Here is an 18,534-nt window from a genome sequence, read left to right as displayed (position 1 = left end):
CACTTTATAGTGGTCCGGTTCTGCGCGGTGCTAACGGTGTCATGGTAAAACCCAGCGGATATTGTACAGCGCGCGTGTTCATCGAGAGCATCCGCCATCATATCCAGTTTGCTGTGTTATCACCATGTGCGCATAAACTAATTCTGGGATGGGACTTCCTATCTTCTGCTTCTGCAGTTACTTCTTGTCGGGAGCCTGACATGCCATTCACCTGACTGACACCGACCTTGCCACGCTTGCGGAAACGGCGGAGTCACGGGTAGTGACAGTTACTGATTTTTTGTACCGCCTGGCCAGTAATGTGTTTTTCTGCACTACGTCTAGGGACATCAATGACTGAGATATGTTCATTCGGTCAAGTGGACATTTTTCACCTAAAGGGGTTGTGATGCCTCATTGCTTAGTACTATTTTCTCAGGGCTCTGCCCTGCTGGACGTACAAACTACTACCCTGGAACCGGTCCTACTGCCACAAGGAGCCACATCGCTTCGGTTTTCCACGATGAGGTTTTTGATGCTCGCTGTATTTGCCCCATTTCTTATACTGTACCTACCTGCCGATTCAAAACTTTAGCGTCAGCCTCTTTGGATGCTACTATAAGCGCAGAACTAACGCCAGGTCAGCGGAAAGCTCTACGAGGTCTCCTTAATAAACACAACGCAGAAGTTGACTCCCATTCTCCAGTCCTGGGCGGATAGCAGCAGCGACTGCCCGAATAGAAACGGATGGATCCTCCAGTGTTCGTCGTCGCCCGTACCGCGTTTCTTCTGCTGAGCGTAAAGTGATACAAGATAATGTTGAAGACATGCTCAAGCGGGACATTGTTCGTCCATCATCGAGCTCCTGGTCTTCGCCCGTTGTTCTGGTTAAGAAAAAGGACGGTTCCGTGTGATTCCGTGACGATTACAGGGCCCTTAACAAAATCAACAAAAAAGATGTTTACCCAACGCCTCGTATCGATGACCCTCTGGACACAGTAGAAGGTGCAGAATACTTTTCGAGTTTGGATCTCCGATCAGGATACTGGCAAATTGCTATGAACGCCGCAGATAAAAAAAACAGCATTCGCCACTACTCACCGCCTCTATGATTTCAATGTGATGCCCTTTGGCTTATGCAATGCTGCCGCAACCTTTGAAAGAATGATTTATACCGTCCTTCGCGGTCTGAAATGGAAAACCTGTGTCTTTTGAAGAGCATTTAGGAGGACTCGACCAGGTATTAACATGTCTTTCCAACGCTGGGCTTCAGCTCAATGCAAAAAAGTGTCGACTTGCAAGCAAATCAATTAAAATGCTAGGACATATCGTCAGCAAGAATGTAATTCAGCCTGATCCTGAAAAAGGCCATGCGCCCCCCTAAATGTACGCGACCAGCCTGCTTGAAAGAGTCTCTTATTTTCGCCGTTTTATTCGAAACTTTGCCACGACTGCATCCCATCTTCACAATCAATTGGCCGCCGGTTCTTTATTTCACTAGCAACCATTAGATTTACGGCTTCGAAAGCTCCGATCCGGCTCGAAGTAAAACGAGGAGCTTATACAATCGGCATAGCAAAATTTCTCGCGGCCTTTGCTGATATTTCTGCCCCTGTAAGTTATGGAAGCGGTTGGAAGCGAGGCAGCGGTTCGAACACTCAAGCAAGCCCTCACTTCAGACCTGGTTCTCTGCCACTTTGACGGCACCGATTCGACTATCCTGCACGCAGACGCCACTGGAGAAGAAATAGGTGCTGTGCTCTTACAACGCAGTACCTGAACGCTGGAAAAAGTTCCATCTTACGCAAGCAGATCTTTGACAGCAGCTGAGAGCAACTATTCGATATATAAACAGGAGTGTTGAGCGGTTGTTTGGCCAGTCCAAACATTTCGGCCATACTTGTACGGCCGTCCCATTACCATGGTCACCGATCACCACACGTTGTTCTGGCTATCGTCACTTAAAAATCTCTCAGTACGATTCGGGCGCTGGACCCTCAGGTTGCAGGAGTATGATTTTACTGTAATTAACAAGTCCGGCAAACAACATATGGACGCTGACGCCTTCTCTCGTGGTCCTGCGGTGTTGCCAGACGGCGACGGTTCTGCCCCTAGTACATCTGCAGCCTTACCCATGGCGCCATGAGACACCACCCAACTTCAATCCTCCTCGGAATTAGTGGCGTGACAACGTAAAGACCAATACTGCCGGACCTTGATCGACCAACTGGCCATAGTGGTACGACTGCCAAACAGCCGCTGTTGCCATCAGCTGGACAAATTGCAGATTTTACATGGAGACCTCTATTGTTATAACTACCATATGTCTGGCAATAAATGGGTTCAGGTCGTCCTGCAATCTCTCCGGGATAACATTTTGAACGTTTTTCATGACGAGGCCATAGCACAACATCTAGAATACTACAAAACCTAGAATCGCATCAAGAGCCATTACTTCTGGCCTGGACTTTCCACCAGCGTAGCAAGATTTGTCGCTTCCTGAATAGCTGAGCACGAGGTCGCGGGTTCAATTCCCGGCCGCGGCGGCCGCTTTTCTGATGGAGGCGAAAAGCAAAAACGCCCGTGTGTACGAGATTTCGGCGCACGTTAAAGATCCCCAGGTGGTCTAAATTAATCCGGAGCCCTCCACTACGGCGCGCCTCATCGCCTGCGCTGCGTCGGCGCGTTAAACCCTACAATCAATCAATCAGCTTCCTGCATACTTTGCCAACACCGGAAACGGCGTACATCAGCACCTGCCGACACACTGCAACCTTTGCCATGCCCTGCAGCCCCGTTTGAGATTGTTGGCATCGACCTATATGGACCATTGCCTGAGATTCCAGCCCGCCATCGGTGGATTGCTACCGCTGTCGACCATTTCACCAGAAATTTCACCATTTCATCCAGAAACCGTACGTCTCCGAACCCGCTGCGCTTTTGAAGTGGCCGAATTTTTCTTACGCGCCATTTTCTTGCCCCACGGCCCTCCTCGTGTTGTTATTAACGATTGTGGACGAACTTTTCTCGCGGCAGTTTTTGCAGAAATTCGTCTTGCCGCCGACACGGTCCACAAAACCAAGTGAAGTTACCATCCACAGACCAATGGCTTGACGGAGCATTTTCACCGTACGCTTTGCGACCTGATTTCTATGTATATTCGCCGCGATCACAAAACCTGGTACAGCATTCTCCAATTTGTAACATTGGCATATAACGCTGCATACAGCGCAGAATTGGATTTTCAAATTTTTATCTTGTCTACGGCCGCCAGCCGTCCTTCATCCCGAACCCCTCTTTCTTTTCGGCACCCGCTCATTCTTCAACCAACGTTCCTGAACAATTTCTGTCCACAGTTGCACACTGCCGACGACTGGCTTGCGAGAACACTGAGGCCAGCCAAAAGGTCCGCAAGTCTCACTACGATTCCACTCACTGAGATGTATCGTTTGCGCCACGAGACGAAGCTGTAGGAGACGAAGCCCTAGGATACAAAGACACCTCTCCGCATCCCCGGAATATGTGAGAAATTTCTATATCGCTTTATTGGCCCCTACACTGTGGGGGAACCGACTTCACCTGTCATTTACCGCGTGACTCTTATCCGTACAGTTGCTGACGGTGGCTGCCGTGGCACCGGAATTGCCCATGTCTCACGCTTGAAGAAATTCATTTGTTGCCCATCCCAGATCTAACCTGCTGCCAGGATGGTCGCTTCTGTGTGCGCGGGCAATATGTGTAAGCGGAAGCGACCAACTCTAAGCGCCGAGCTTCCTTCATCGTTTTCCCTCCATTTATTTGCCATCAGAACATCGTCTTCGTCTTCTTACCGCGTCCATCCATCATCAGCACGTAATCGCTTGGACGCCCAACGCTTTATTCTCATCATCGTGGTTCCAAGTTCCTTCTCACGTTCGGTCTGCTGCTTGCCGAATAAACCACCTTCTCGCCTTAAACCAAGCCTTCTCGTCGGAGCCTCTCAATACACAAAACAACCACTTTCCATGACAAGCGCGTGTTGTATGCTAGCACACGCCTATGAGCGCATGCGGAGTCGGCCTCCTGAGCTTGAGGAACTGAACCAGCTTATTCTCATCCTGAGTAGAACGGACCAGGTTAAGGTCGACGTGCTCCAACGCAAGTCTCTAAAGCAAGCCCTTGGATTACCCATGAGCGCATCCACAGATATGTTGCTACATATGGTGCTGCACAATACCGTATCTGTACTTATTGGCGGTGAGCGCGAACACGGGCGGCGCTGCGAAGCGCGCCTTCGTGACGTCGGCTTAGGGATTCTCGCATTTGTCGTCTGCTTCACTCAGGCTCGCTCTCCCTGCTGTTTCTTTGCGCTCGGTCAACGTCTGATGCTTGTCCTCACAATAATTGGCGTGCGGGTAACTTTTTATCATACTACTAGGCTTGAAATCGCATACACTAGCTCATGGTGTCAGTTAAAGTATAGTTTTGGATACCGCTACGGAAGAAACATTGCCGGCGTCACCCCATTCCTTGCGAAGCCGGTCCTGTGCGGAGCGCGAAGAGTCGTAGCTAGGCGTCAGCTTCTCAATTAAGCAATCTTTCGAACAAAGGGAACAGTCAGCTGCTAATAACCGAGAAAAGCGAAAATGGAAGACCAAAACAAATTCTAGGCCTTCAGGGCTGTTGGCTTTAGCAGAAGGCATTACGATTCCAGGTAATCATATGTAAGGTAAAACAGTTTTTGCAACCTTGCCGAATGCCCGAACGTGTTGTGTCACTTCACTTTACGATGTCAAGACATGAAAGTTTGCCGACATGCACTATGGGCTGCAAAAACTGGAGGTTGAGTTCAGATTTTATACCAGGCATCTAACCATTACGGACGTTTAGTGAGAAAAACGAGTCACGTCTACGTTAAATATACAGTAACACTATGTTTGTTCAGACCTGAAGGGATATTTCGGCACATTTTCCACAGCCATATCTTCCCGATATTCGGATATGCGTTATAGGAAAACTGCCCTCAAGAGGAGGTGGAGGAGTAGCAGGAGGAGGAGAAAACTTTATTTAATAATTAAATCGAGCTGGTTAGTGGGCTGGGTCCTCAGTCCAGGACAAGTGAGTAAAAGTAATTTCCTTCAATTCATAGAACGCCATCCCGAGTAGAATAGAATTTGTTCTTTGCGCATGGAAGGGTTGGAAAGCAATAAAGAGCTATTAGGAATTATTCCTCGGTTTCGATTGTTGTAATATATGCAGGTATACTATTTATTGCGTTAGTTAGCGAGTATATCATGCCTTCAACACCGTAATCATGTCACCATTGTTCGTGTTGAGAGTCAGCTCGTTATGATAACGATATGATTACGATAGAAATTCGGAGCACAAAAGCCGCCTTCGAGTACTATATATATGGACAACGTTGTTTAGGGCGCGATCGCGGTGGCGTAGCACAAACCTTCTCATTGTATTTGCATGTGAATGAACAAAGCACGTTGCGGATATGCACCTTCTTGCACGCAGCCGTAATGAAAGCCAACTTGTGAAGAAGGGAATGTATGCCATACAACATGAAGGAAATATCCACACGATCTTTATGAGCCTCCCAAGCATCCCAAAACCTCCTAATAAGACGTTTGTGACGGCGCAGAAAATATAATGCGTTGGTCAGAAAAAAAGAAAGAAACATTTATCTGATACAAGACAACAACAACGACAGAAATAGAAGAAAACCGCTTCATTTCCTGGTGTGCGATGCGCGTGTAGGGGCCGTTGCTTGGTACGTAGTATGAGACCGTTGAGTCTTCATAAGACCATCTACAAAATACTGAGGGAAGCCTACGCATTTTGAATACTTATCGAGGAGCTCTGATCGCTGATCCTCGCGAATAAGCTAGAAAGGACGATTTACACACGATCTTCTGGCCGACGCTCTGAATAAAGTTGTTATCTATCTCCTCGTGTGTTGCAAACTTGTGGGGGATACAGCTTCAAATTATTCAGATGCGTCAGAAGCTGGCAAAATAACTGAGTCACTAGAAATTCGCTTTTCAACGCACTACAGCAACAAAGTGGGCGATTTCTAGCACAGGCACTGCTGCCCCTCACAAGCGGAGTGTAGCAGACGACAGCGGCGCGAGTCCCTAAGCTGACGTCAGAGCCAGGGGGCGCCACTCAAACATCTCACCGCCAATTGAGGGCCACTTGTCAAATCAAAGGGCGCGGATCGCTCGTAAACGAACGGGCCACAGTGTACTGACCCAACTTCAGTGGGTTCCGCGAGACCAGCCCCAGTCGCAGGTGATCCCGGAATCGTGGCGTAAATCTATAATAGTCCACCCGATACCTGGAAATATGCACCCGAACTACCATCAAGGTCGCAGAGAAGCACGCGCAAAAACGCCGAATCAGATCTACTCCCGAGTCCCGACGACGACCTACACCGACGCAGCCCACTACAACGGTAAAAAAGCCATGGTGGCCGTGGTGACGGACGGGTGTAAGCATTTGACCAGTGCATCTATTTCAAGAGCCACGGCCAAAGAAACTGAAGAACTTGCCATCGCTCTCGCCCTCACGCAAACCAACACCACGACCGTTGTCACAGACTAACAAGAGGCATGCCGCAGCTTCATGTCACGATGGATGTCACCCGTAACGCTACGCATCCTGAAAGCAAGGCGCCGGACAGGAATGTCGTAATTGTGTGGTCACCGGCCCGCTCCTTCATGAGAGGCAACACGCCCATCTCATGGCCCGAGATCTCGCCCACCAGGCCGCGGAGGAGCCACCAGAACCCACGTCACTCAGAACCTTCCACGAAATTACCCAACACCACAGGGTGATTAGAAGAACATTCCCGGCACCACACCCAGAGCTCTCAAGGATCCAAGAAACCACACTCAGACTAATACAGACAAATACGTTTCCACATCCAGTGAGGATGAAACTTCTATTTCCTACATGATTCCACGCGCAATGTAAATTCTGTACTAGACCAGGCTCTCTTCGGCCCAAAATATGGGAATGTGTCAAGAACCCAGACCAGCCAGCCGCCATTCCTTCCCCTACCCAAGAGCAGTGGGAGTTACTGCTGTTCAGACCCCTCCCTCAAGATCAACTTCTGGTGGTCGAGAATGCCAGTCGAGCAGGGACGGCACTTGGTTACCTGAAATGAGGAACCACCCCACCTAAACTTAGTTCAATGAGAAGTTTTGTCTCTTTCTCTCAAGTATAGCACGGTAGTACCCTCAAGAGCTTTGGTGGTACGGCTCTTCGACATTGCCAATGAAGTGTTCATAAAAAAAAACGGGTTCGTCTGTCCGACACCAACATCAAAATGCAACTCATGCGGAGTTTAAAAAAAGGACTCTACTACGTTGTGAATATGTATTCTGGGCATTCTTTTTTTTTTCTCATACTGTACTATCGAATCAGCATTCATTAAACGCCAATGTATTGTTCATTTTTGATGTGGTTTTTGTGCAAGATATTATTATTCGTGCAGGTGAGTAACTTTTATTTTGCATATTTGAAGCGCAGGATCCTGACTGCGCAATTGAAGACCCAAAAGAAAGCACCATATGTGTTGCACTTGTAATAGACCAGCGCCACACTTACATTAAACAAGTCTGCAAAGACGTCCACTGGTCCCTGAAAAAATTCGTCTAGGAGCGCTTCTTTGAATTCATTTTATCTCCAGATAATATGCTGCCAGCAGGGTTCATATTCCCACATAATACGTAGTTCGATGTGACTGTTAAATTGTACAATTCATTTTTCCTTAGGACTAACCGATACCGGATTTTAATTTTTAACAATCAAATGTGACGTTAATGTAACGACCCGTTACAATGTCCGAAGTGTAACTGGAAAGCGTTCCTTTCTCACTGTACAAACTTGTAACGGGAACTCGTTTCAAAAATGGGGAGGAACGAGGAACGCGCCTTCGTTAGGATTTTCGAGCAAGGTTTACAACACTGCATTAGGCGACCAGGCCAAAGGTCTGCTGGTCGTGGCCTGTGCCCACTGCCCACAGGCAGTCAGTACTTATAGCAACAGAGACGCCAGCGACAACTCGCTAACGAGTGAGTGTCCGTCTACGGGCGTGCTGCGAACTGGCTCCTGGGGCAGTGAACGTTACAGCCCAAAATTGGTAAATTAAGTGTAGAAAATATCGGCCGAAAACGAAGAAATCAACTTATAAACGGAAAGGATGTATCCTCCGGGATTGGAACTTCCGAATTGCAAAACAGCATACCTAGCGCTCCATACCCCTCGGCCACTAAGCAGTGCGGCGGGGTCGTTGAAACATAAGGTATATAATGTATAACCAATTTACATTTTTATTTAATTTCAGCATTTAAGGCACCTACATGACTATTTGTTGTACAGCGCGCGTGCAGTAAGTGTCCCCCTAATTTCCACGATATCTCATGTCTACCAATTGCATTTGTTAGACGGAAAAGCATTCGCATATGTGTGGTCGTGCTGCTGACCGCTGTGCCTGTTCAGCAAGCGTACTGTAATAGTTTCTCTTGATTTTATTTCCTTAGTATCTATATTACTTCGCTGACTCTTCTCCCTTCAATTCGCCTTAGACTTTTCTACTAGTGTACCAGTCAGCGAAGCGCGCAGGTGCGCTTGTGTAGCGCTTGTTAGGAGTGACTGGAATTTGAGCATGATACAGTGTTAAACTAACAAACTAAAAAAAGCATATTCTGGCATTCACAAATGTGTCGTGCCTTAGCTTCAACTGAGCGAACGAATTGGAACGATCCGTCGGCGGCCGGCGGACTAAACGCTGGGCCGACTGACCCTGTTGGAAAGTCGGCGAGCCGTGCAGTAACGTTGTCAAGCGAAGTCATTTTTCCCGGACGTCACCCTAAAACGCTACAGATAATGGGCGAGGATGCAGTGAGGAGGGCAATATTTTCCGTTTGATTTTTCAACTAAGCAAATTCGCGTAATCGCACCCAGAGTGGTATGAATATTGCCTCGGGACTCCGGACTACAATTTGCGCTAGTAATTACACAATGTTTACAAATAACTTCAGTGTCCTTTAAGGGGCTGAAAATTTCGTTCCAGATGGCCTTTAAGGCGCCGAGCAGCACACTCCCAGCTGATTAGTATATGTCCATACTGGTTCTGTGTTGGGCTGAGACGGGCAATATTAGGTCGAAAAATATTTCTGTAGTGTTCATGAATGGTTGGTATTATTATGATAAGGGTGATGGTGTAAGCGAAAGATGGGCTAGCAAAGTAAAGTGCGGAGTAGCTCAGCTGCCTTCTTATTCCCTGCTTTGACCCCGTTGAACAATTCACGCGCACCCAAGGAACGTTCTGAAATAACACTCTTTGTTCGGCACGCCGACCGCGACTTATTCAGAAACAAAAAAGCTTCGATCCCTTGTTATGGAGAAGAACCGACCAGTTCCGTTTCCCTGAATCCGGTGCGGGCTCATTACGGCCTTAAAGCATGTTTTCACGATACCAGGAGCGGACGTTTTAAGGCCTTTTTGTTTGGAAATGGGTTGGAGAACAGAGAACACATGATTGAACAAACCCGCCTTTCTTAAATAATATAGTGGTGGAGAAGAAAGTACGTTGAAATTAAAATGTAATAAAAACTCTCCACCGCTGCTTTGTAACTCCCCCTTTGATAAGTTCCGTTTCTGAGTGCTGTGACGTGCTTCTTAAGATATTGCTTAACATCCACTTGTGCTTCTAATCTTGAAGGTGGTCAAAGAAAGAAGCGCACGGTTGCACTTATGACCAAATAATTCGTTCCCGACGTCTACATCAAATTTAACAACTGTGCAAAATCGAGTGTAGTGCTATATGGATCTGATGACACGTCCAAAAACCTGTTGCGCGGGCTATTTTATTTGGTTATAGTTTGCATTGATCTTCGGTGACCACTTCTACGATCAAACCGGGGTACGTAGTGTTTTGAAAGGCTTTTTGAGCAGAAAACAATATCGGGCACATCGATGAACAAACGGAAAATAGTATCGACTTTCAATGTCTTGAACAAGATTTTTTCTGCTGCTGTCTTGGTGACAACTATCATATCTCTAGCTTTTTACCAATGACGATGTAGTTCATTGCTGACGTGTCGTCTGTTGTGTGTGTTTTATAACAATCTAAACTAGAAACAGCTGTTCTATTCAAAGTTTCATTTTCTGTCTGGAACGGCGCGTTTGTTCTTGGCACAGTAACTAGTGTTGCATAGAACTCTTCCATTACAACACATACTTTTTGTTGGCAGCGTACACGCTGCATTCCCTTCAAATGTGTTATTATACGTAGCATAACCCCTGATAACCTTTGTGATATGTTTTTATGAGATCGTTTACGAGAGAAAACGCGAATTCACACAGTCATGCAGGTACTAGGGAAAATGACAAACAGAATAAGGCGGATTTCTGGGCAAGTTGGTATTCCATCGGAAGACCGTTCAAAGCGCAAAACGTAAAACGAGGGACGACGAGAGGTGCAGGGACACGCGTGTCCCTGTGCCTCTCGTCGTCCCTTGTTTTACATTTTGGGCTTTGAACGGTCTGACAAACAGAAATAAAAAATTTTGAAACTTACGCTGAACTTTAGCGTAACCTATATACCTACATCCAAACCGAAAATTGGTAGAAATGCGTCAAATGAAATTTCTTTAGTGTACCAGACAAGTGTTATGAAATTCAGTTTGCAGTTGTATTAAGGCATCCCTAGAGTGATTAGAGTTAGGATATGGGCGCAGCAGCTGTCTACCTAGCGACAGTAGGCTGAATCCACCATCATTAAATACAAGGCATTCAAGCATACTCATGCAGATCATGCATCAGCTACCGAGGTTTTGTAGTGCCTGTAGGGGTGCCCGCAGAAGCGCAACACAAGGGGTTAAACAGAGAAAGAGGATGCAAGAAAAGCTTTAAACAAAACATGCCTAATCCAAAAAACCTAATTTTGACAAACAACTTTATAAAAGCGACGCATGGCAATAAAAACGGGACAATAAATTTTTCACTAAAATTTGTAGTTTTAACGGCTTAGACTAAACCGATTGAATTATTGAGCTAGAAAATTAATAATTATTTATGGTGTTTTGCCCAAATTAATTACAGAAAGGCTTTTCAACTGTAAATGAATTCATCAATGACAGCCAAGGAAACGCGTAGGGGTTGGACAAAAGCAAATAAAAATGCAAGTTCAACGCAAACATTCTGCGGTGTGCCAGCCTTTAAATGCCATACAAACACATAAAAACCGAAAGCATTTCTCTCTATGTATGGCAAGTTATAAGCGCTCATCCTATACACGACAAAGAAATCAAACCCAGAATAACTATTGTGTGGTCGGCATACCTTTATGTTTATATACCCTGAGGACCAAGCTTCCTCTGTCGCTCAATCGGCTGTGTACAACCAATGCGTTCTGTCTGTAGTAAAATACAGGGCAGCAACGTGCGGTCTCACAAAGGACGCTGAAAAAACAGGGATGGCCCAATCAGCCAATTAAACAAGAAGCTGGTAGCCACAATTAGAGATAAGAAACGCACCCTGCAGTAGGAAACAGCCCGCGTGGGAAGCGTTTTAATTCGAAGTAAGCGAAACAGATGGGCTTGAGCATGGCAGGATAAGCCTACGGGGGTTAGCAGGTGGTATAAATCCTTAACGCTAGTCAATGTAGCGTGAAAAATAGGGGTGACCAAGGATATTGTGCAGGGATGAACTATATTAGGATGGGGAAAATGGACCTCGGTTAGCTCATTGTAGAAGGCGCTAAAAATCTTCGAGAGATGCCGCTTCCACCTGCAGGAAACACAATTATGCAAATACGGATGACTACGAGGTCAGTTCCTAATTTGTCGTACCATACATTACTGTCCCTTCTTCGTGTCGCCATTGCTTATTTGCTTATCCTGTGATTCGGCATATCAAGTTGTATTGTTCTTCTAAATAATATTCCTGTCATATGGGTGACCCAAAAACACCACCATTTCCTCCATTACTTCATTGTGACAGCTGCGCTGCCTACTTTCTTCTCGGCACAGCTCCTGCTTCAATCGCCCGTGTACGTACACCGATAGCATTAACAAGACTCACCCATAAAATAAAGTCTTTTTCTTAGCTTAATTCAGATGGCGGCATCAGATTAGATGAGCGCCGCTAAGGCAGCCGTGGTAGACGAAGATTCGTTACGTACGCTCTAGAGCGGCAAGAAACGGCGATTCTCCGCTCGAGCAGCAGTGTACACCTTTAAGGCCATTACTAGAATCTTCGTATTCCGATGAAACGTCTGGGCTAGGAACGTTTGTTGTGGCTGCCACGGAAACGTTCCAAAATATTCGCCCCCATATTTATTGCCTGATGGCCCGCGATTTTGAAATTCGCTAAGAAAGGCTTTATTACTTCGTCAAACTTAAACAACCTAAATGGTTGAGTTCACTCGCATGTCGTGAAGTGTTTTGAAACACTCGTCGGGGAATATGTGTCACTCTGTCGGTGGTGCCACTGTGTTAGGACGAAATCTCTCGCGTATTCTTTTTCTGATGGCATGCACATTTCATCTACAGCCTTTGTACCCCGTTAAACGAATCTCCAGTGGTTGATATGCAGGCTCACACAGTGACCTTTGGAAGAACCAAATGACGTGAAATGAATTTTAGTGAAACGACTCACCTTTCGTGGGCACACGGGCTAGGGGCAACAGTGCACCGAGAATCGTTTGTAATTACAAAGTGTGCAAAGGGCGAATAAGAAATACGAGCAACGAATTCACAATATTTTTTTACCCGACACATAGGCAGGCAATTCCCCATAATATCACTCAAGACAGAAGACGACACGGAGGACCAAGTGGCTCTCACCTTGCGCACACAATCTTATTGTCCCATGTACAGTCTGTAAATACGTCCATCGCATCTCATTGTAAATAGACGACTTTCCATCAGCCAAGAACAATCGTCAGTTCTGCCGCCACGTAACAATAGGGCGCAGAGCCGCATCTGGAAAACTAACGTGTAAGTATTCACATTTCTAGGGTAAATCATGAGGGGATTTCAATTACGAAGGGTAACGATTACCGTGGGTATCGGACTACGTTTCTGGGGCGTACCACACATGTAAATTTTTGCAACCTTATTTCAAAGAATATGGAAATTTGTACCGTAAACTAGCGCTATTACAAAACGTATTTTTGGTTCAAATAGCTAAGTTCGCTTACGAGAAACAAACACATCATTTCCCATGGTAATATATACTTCGCGGAAGTACGACCAACGACCTCAATCACTCGGCGGGAATGAATTATCGACGCCCCACTCACACGGAAAAACACACCCCAATTCGAGATATTTAGAAAAGACCAGCTTCTTTAGCTTCTCAACACAGAATGCGAGGTGGTTTGGTTGCGTTGCCTTATAAGGGGATTTTAAAACCGCGCCAAAGAGTAACATTCCCTTTTCGAAAAAAATTGCGACAACATCAGCTGGGCAGTTTAAAGGTCCTCGTGTTATCGGCAGTGTTGTACACGTTCCTCTAAAACAGGGACGAAATCTAGTTCCTCTTAACTTCGAAATTTTGAAACGAGTTCCCGTTACAAATTCTTTAATTCGAAAAGAACGCGTTCCAGTTCGAATTCGAACATTGCAACGTGTCGTTACATTTACGTTACATTTCATTCTTAATTTAGAATATAGTGTGGGATTACTGCGACAATTTAAGTGAGAAATTTCAAACTCACATCGAGCTACGTATTTTACACTAATATGAACACCGGTGCAAGCAGTTTATCGGGACATAAAAACAATCAAAAGAAACGCTCCTAGACTATTGCTTTTCAGGGCGCACCGGAAAAACTCCAGACATGTCTAACTGCGATTTTGGTCCTCGTCTATTATAGGTGCAACACATGTGGCAATTCCCACTTCGGTCTAACAAATTCGCAGCAAGGTTACTGCGCTTCAGATATGCAAACACAAAGCTACTCACATGCACGAACGTAATAAAGTCTTGCATAAGCAATCGCATCGAAAGGAATAATATCTAGGCCTTTAGGAATGCTGATTTACATCTAGAACCATTTTACAGTTTATTTAAAATACCTTACAGTCCCCTCTGCAGGCAATTCAGTAACGGGGTTACAAAGGTGAAGCTTTGCGGATCATATAGCACAAATTTGCGAGTAACAAAACACAGCAGAACAAGTAATCACTGCTATGTTTGCAATCCAATTCCAGGTCGGAAGAAGATAACCAGAAAAAAAGCCAACAGCGTAGTCACACATGAAATCTACGCACAAGAATTACAACGTATGCCGAACACAATCAGGGTAGTAGATTAAGGACACAACCAAAGATAGCCAAGAACTATGTGGACGCGACGCAACAATGAGTTGCGGTAGTCAGAAATACTCATAGGGGAAAAGCACAGGGAATAACACGGAGCCTAATCACGTGCGTAAAAAAATTTACACTCAAAAAAATATAGTCGGACACAAAGTGCGACAATATAAAATAAAAGAAACAACAATAAATAAATAAAAGGTATTGGAAAACAAGAAAACACGCACCGTGGTACGTAACGACAGCTGGTTTGGCTCTACAAGCAGAAGAAAGTTAAGCAAATAGCAAATATATAGGATAGGGCAGAAGATAAAAAATGTAGAGTGAACGAAAAAATGTGAAAACAATTAGTGGGAAAAAATTTTCGAATGCATAGTCGCAACGAATTAGAGTCGCTTCTTTGAACTCAGCAAGAGTTCAACTCGATGTTGGAGTCAGAGAGACGAACCCGTTTTTTCGTCAACACTTAGTTGGCATTGTTGAAGAGCTATTCAACCGAAGCAAGTGAGGGTACTGACGTGTTATACTTGAGAAAAGCTGGTTCGGTCACTCGAAATTTTTCGTCTGTGGCAGCGGGTAGTCAACTGGTACCAGCAGGTACTGCGCCCGCTCATTATGTGCCTCGGCTGGAAGGGTTTGCTGCCAAAGGAAAAGAAATCCTCAGGTGCGGACGAGGTGACAAAATCTGCCCTGGATGTCTCGGTCACTGTAGCCAGCTCTGTCTTTATGTCGTTGGTTACCTTGTCTCGCATACTGTCTGGGTTCCATGATAGCTTAAACCTTGGGATGAAGCAACTGGTGAACACGAGCTCTCGCTCTGCTTTCAGGGTTCAATCTGCAATCCCGAACAATTCCCGGTGGCCCGGTCAGCCTGCAATGTAGGTGACCCAATGAATGACCTCACAGCCATGGCAACTCCCTCGACAACAACGCACCCGCGCCTCGAGCGCACTAATGGGGTAATTACCCCTGACAGTATACGGTGGTTTCACAAGGTACCTAGGTACCTGCAGCGCCGCTCGGACGTAGAAACCTTCCCCGGCAGGGAATAACTCTGCCGGCCAGACGCGCATCTTGGCCTCCCCAGACAAACAATGAAACATGAAAAGAATTCTCCTGGCTGCGCTATTCAGCCGTCGAACGCCGGGTAAGTTCAACCGGCATGAAAGCAAGGACAAGTTGTGATCCGCTGTGTTGTTATTATTCTGCCTTTGACCTTCGTGGAAGCACGTTCTGCTGAAGGTTGAGCGAGCTGGCCAACTTATAGGAAGAGAAACACAGTAGCGACTTGCGGAATTTTTGTACTCAGTCTTGCAATCAAAAACAGGCAATTCCTATCGATGTAACGTTTGCAGAAGGAACGCCGTTCCTGCCATTTCTTCAAAAACCTAACGAGTTACCGTTACAACTCCACCAACCCTTATAGAATGGTGGCGTTCCTCCGTTCCTCCAAAAGGGAACCAGTTATAGGAACCACGTTCCTTGGAACGCCGTTCCGTACCGCACTGGTTATGGGTAGCTGGTGAACGGTAATTCATTCAGGCCCTGATGGATGCCCGTACGCGTAAATCAACTTGTCTTTCTAAAGTAGATTTAAATATATATATATATATATATATATATATATATATATATATATATATATATATATATATATATATATATATATATATATATATGTATATATATATGTATGGCATGCTGGCGATGGGGCCGAAGGCGTGGTGAACACAAAGTAAGAAACCTCGGTAACAGCAACAGCGGAGGGTTTATTTCGACGTTTCGACTTCGAGACAAGTCTTCTACATCATTCCTGTAGAAGACTTGTCTCGAAGTCGAAACGTCGAAATAAACCCTCCGCTGTTGCTGTTACCGAGGTTTCTTACTTTATATATATATATATATATATAGGTTGGCAGTCAAGAAAACCTCGGAAAGCAAAGGGGAGGTTGTGGTGGGTTATAGAAGCAGATGAAGAGTTTTGTGAGTCAGAAAGAAAGTGGTGACTCAAAAATGCCCACCCGGCGGGCATTTTTTCACCACTTTCTTTCTGACTCAAAAAATTATTCATCTTTTTTTGACCCACCACAACCTCCCCTTTGCTTTCCGAGGTTTTCTTAACTGCCAACCCTTATTTTCTGTCTTATTTCACCGAGCGCCTCATTTTCTTTATATATATATATATATATATATATATATATATATATATATATATATATATATATATATATATAAATCTAGAGAAAGATAAACTCACAAAGCGCGCAGAAATAGTATAAGTAAAGAGTCGGATACACAGCAAGAACAATAACAAATTAGGTTTACTTACGTAGCGGCAACGGGAGTTGCCTTCATCAGAGTAAAGTTACATGATTTTGCTGGACAGCAAAATCATGTAACTTTACTCTGATGAAGGCAAGTCCCGTTGCCGCTACGTAGGTAAACCTTGTTTGTTATTGTTCTTGCTGTGTATCCGACTCTTTACTTATACTATATATATATATTTATATATATATATATATATCGTGAAATAAGTCGACGGACAAGTTTCCCGTTTTTTGTTGGCAACAGTTCAGTTTCGGAGTTAGAAACCCCTTCTTCAGGGCTGTATTTTAATTTCTCACATTATGAAACAAGGCATTTAAACACCTGGCGTGACGACCCGAATTTCGCCTTTGTGAGAGACTTGAGCGTAGCGCATGCGGAGCTTCTCCATTGATCACTTTCTCGTGACATCACCCATCTCTATGGAGGCTCTGTAGGCAGAAGGTGCTGCAACGTAGTGTCTTTTACCTCGGCAGTGTTAATAAAGTTACTGGTTAAAATAAAGTCTGATCGCTTCCGGTCGATTTTTGTGCGATGCTCAAGGGTTATCCTGCGTGTCCACTGGAATACAAAACCAGAAAACTCAGTTTCCCAAGAATGTGTCCAAGACAAATACGCCGCAGCATAACAAGACCAGGTGGGCTGTTACAAGAACTAGCGGTAAACCGACCAAAGTGACAAGGCTTCCGATAAAAGACACGCAATAATTTCACACACCTGCACCGTACTACGCGAAAACATTCGAATTTCTTACAGGACCTTTCAACAGCAGACTTTATTAATTCGGTTTGCCCAATCTAGAGAAAGTCCTTAGATTGAGTGGTTGTGTAAAGGGCCACTCAGTATGAGCTTTAGCGCAACTGTAACACATTATATGAATTTGAGAGAAAGTTACATGGAAGATTTCTAGCTGCGTCTTGAAGAGTTTAAGCCGGCTGAGAAAGCCTCCTCTCCTCAGAATGAACGCGCCACGTGAAGCAACGCCATCAGGCGTGATCAAGGCGCTGCAACAATAAAATGCGTAAACGTGTGCGTCTGTTTCATCGCACTACACAAAATCATCTGGGATGGTGAAAGCCGCAATAGTAGCGCCAACGTTTTGAGGCAAAAGCCTTAGAATTCTGTTTGTGGAATGTAGTGAAGATGGAAATTAGGTACAGAAAATTGGTGTTAGCGAAAACCGGAGCGCAGGCCGACGAACGCGCCCAGAAAAAGAGAGTCAGCGACGCGGAGAAGGGTGACAGAGTGGGCGTGGTGAAAGGCAAACAGCAGCGACCGTTGAACTTTCTGTGCGCCTTGCATTCATCACCGTGTAGGCTAAGAGCTACATCATATATCTCTATGTGGGACGACACAACACGCCCTAGTGGTGAGCTGCAAACATCGAGATTGTACCTCACGGCGGAAGAGGCTAGAGGAAATCCAAATGCGACTCGTTATAACATCGACAGAGACTGGTTATCGATGAACCCGCGGCCGCGGCCTGAGGATAGCAAAATGAGAGTTGAACACATAGTTCGAGAGCACATAAACAAAATTTCCCTCTATCCATTCGTAGTGACATGCTTCAAAGCTCTGAGCACGTCAATATTTGCTAAAATTTGTTAATTTCGCTGAAGCGATTTGATAGGAACTTGTAAACATAAAATGGGGTTTGACGTTTGCTGTTGGCTACCAATTACTGTGAACATTAATTCTAAAGGCCAAAGCAAGCGAGATTCGGCTTATGTATGAATGGATATTAGTTGGTTTATGAGTGAATAGGTATTGGTTGTTCTCTCAAACGTGAACCCACAAATCCCAGCCAATGTTGTTGTATATAGAGCAATTTTACTATATAACTCAGGTCCGATTGTCCACTACAAGTGCTAGTGGGGCTAGGATTCACTGTACGCGAGTATTTGTCTCG

The sequence above is a fragment of the Haemaphysalis longicornis genome, unplaced genomic scaffold (assembly GCF_048455015.1).
Source record: "Haemaphysalis longicornis isolate Haplotype H1 unplaced genomic scaffold, Haemaphysalis longicornis Haplotype H1 scaffold_8, whole genome shotgun sequence".
NCBI classification, from domain to species: Eukaryota; Metazoa; Arthropoda; class Arachnida; order Ixodida; family Ixodidae; genus Haemaphysalis; species Haemaphysalis longicornis.
The sequence above is the reverse complement of the archived record's forward strand: the minus strand, read 5'-3'. Positions refer to the sequence as shown.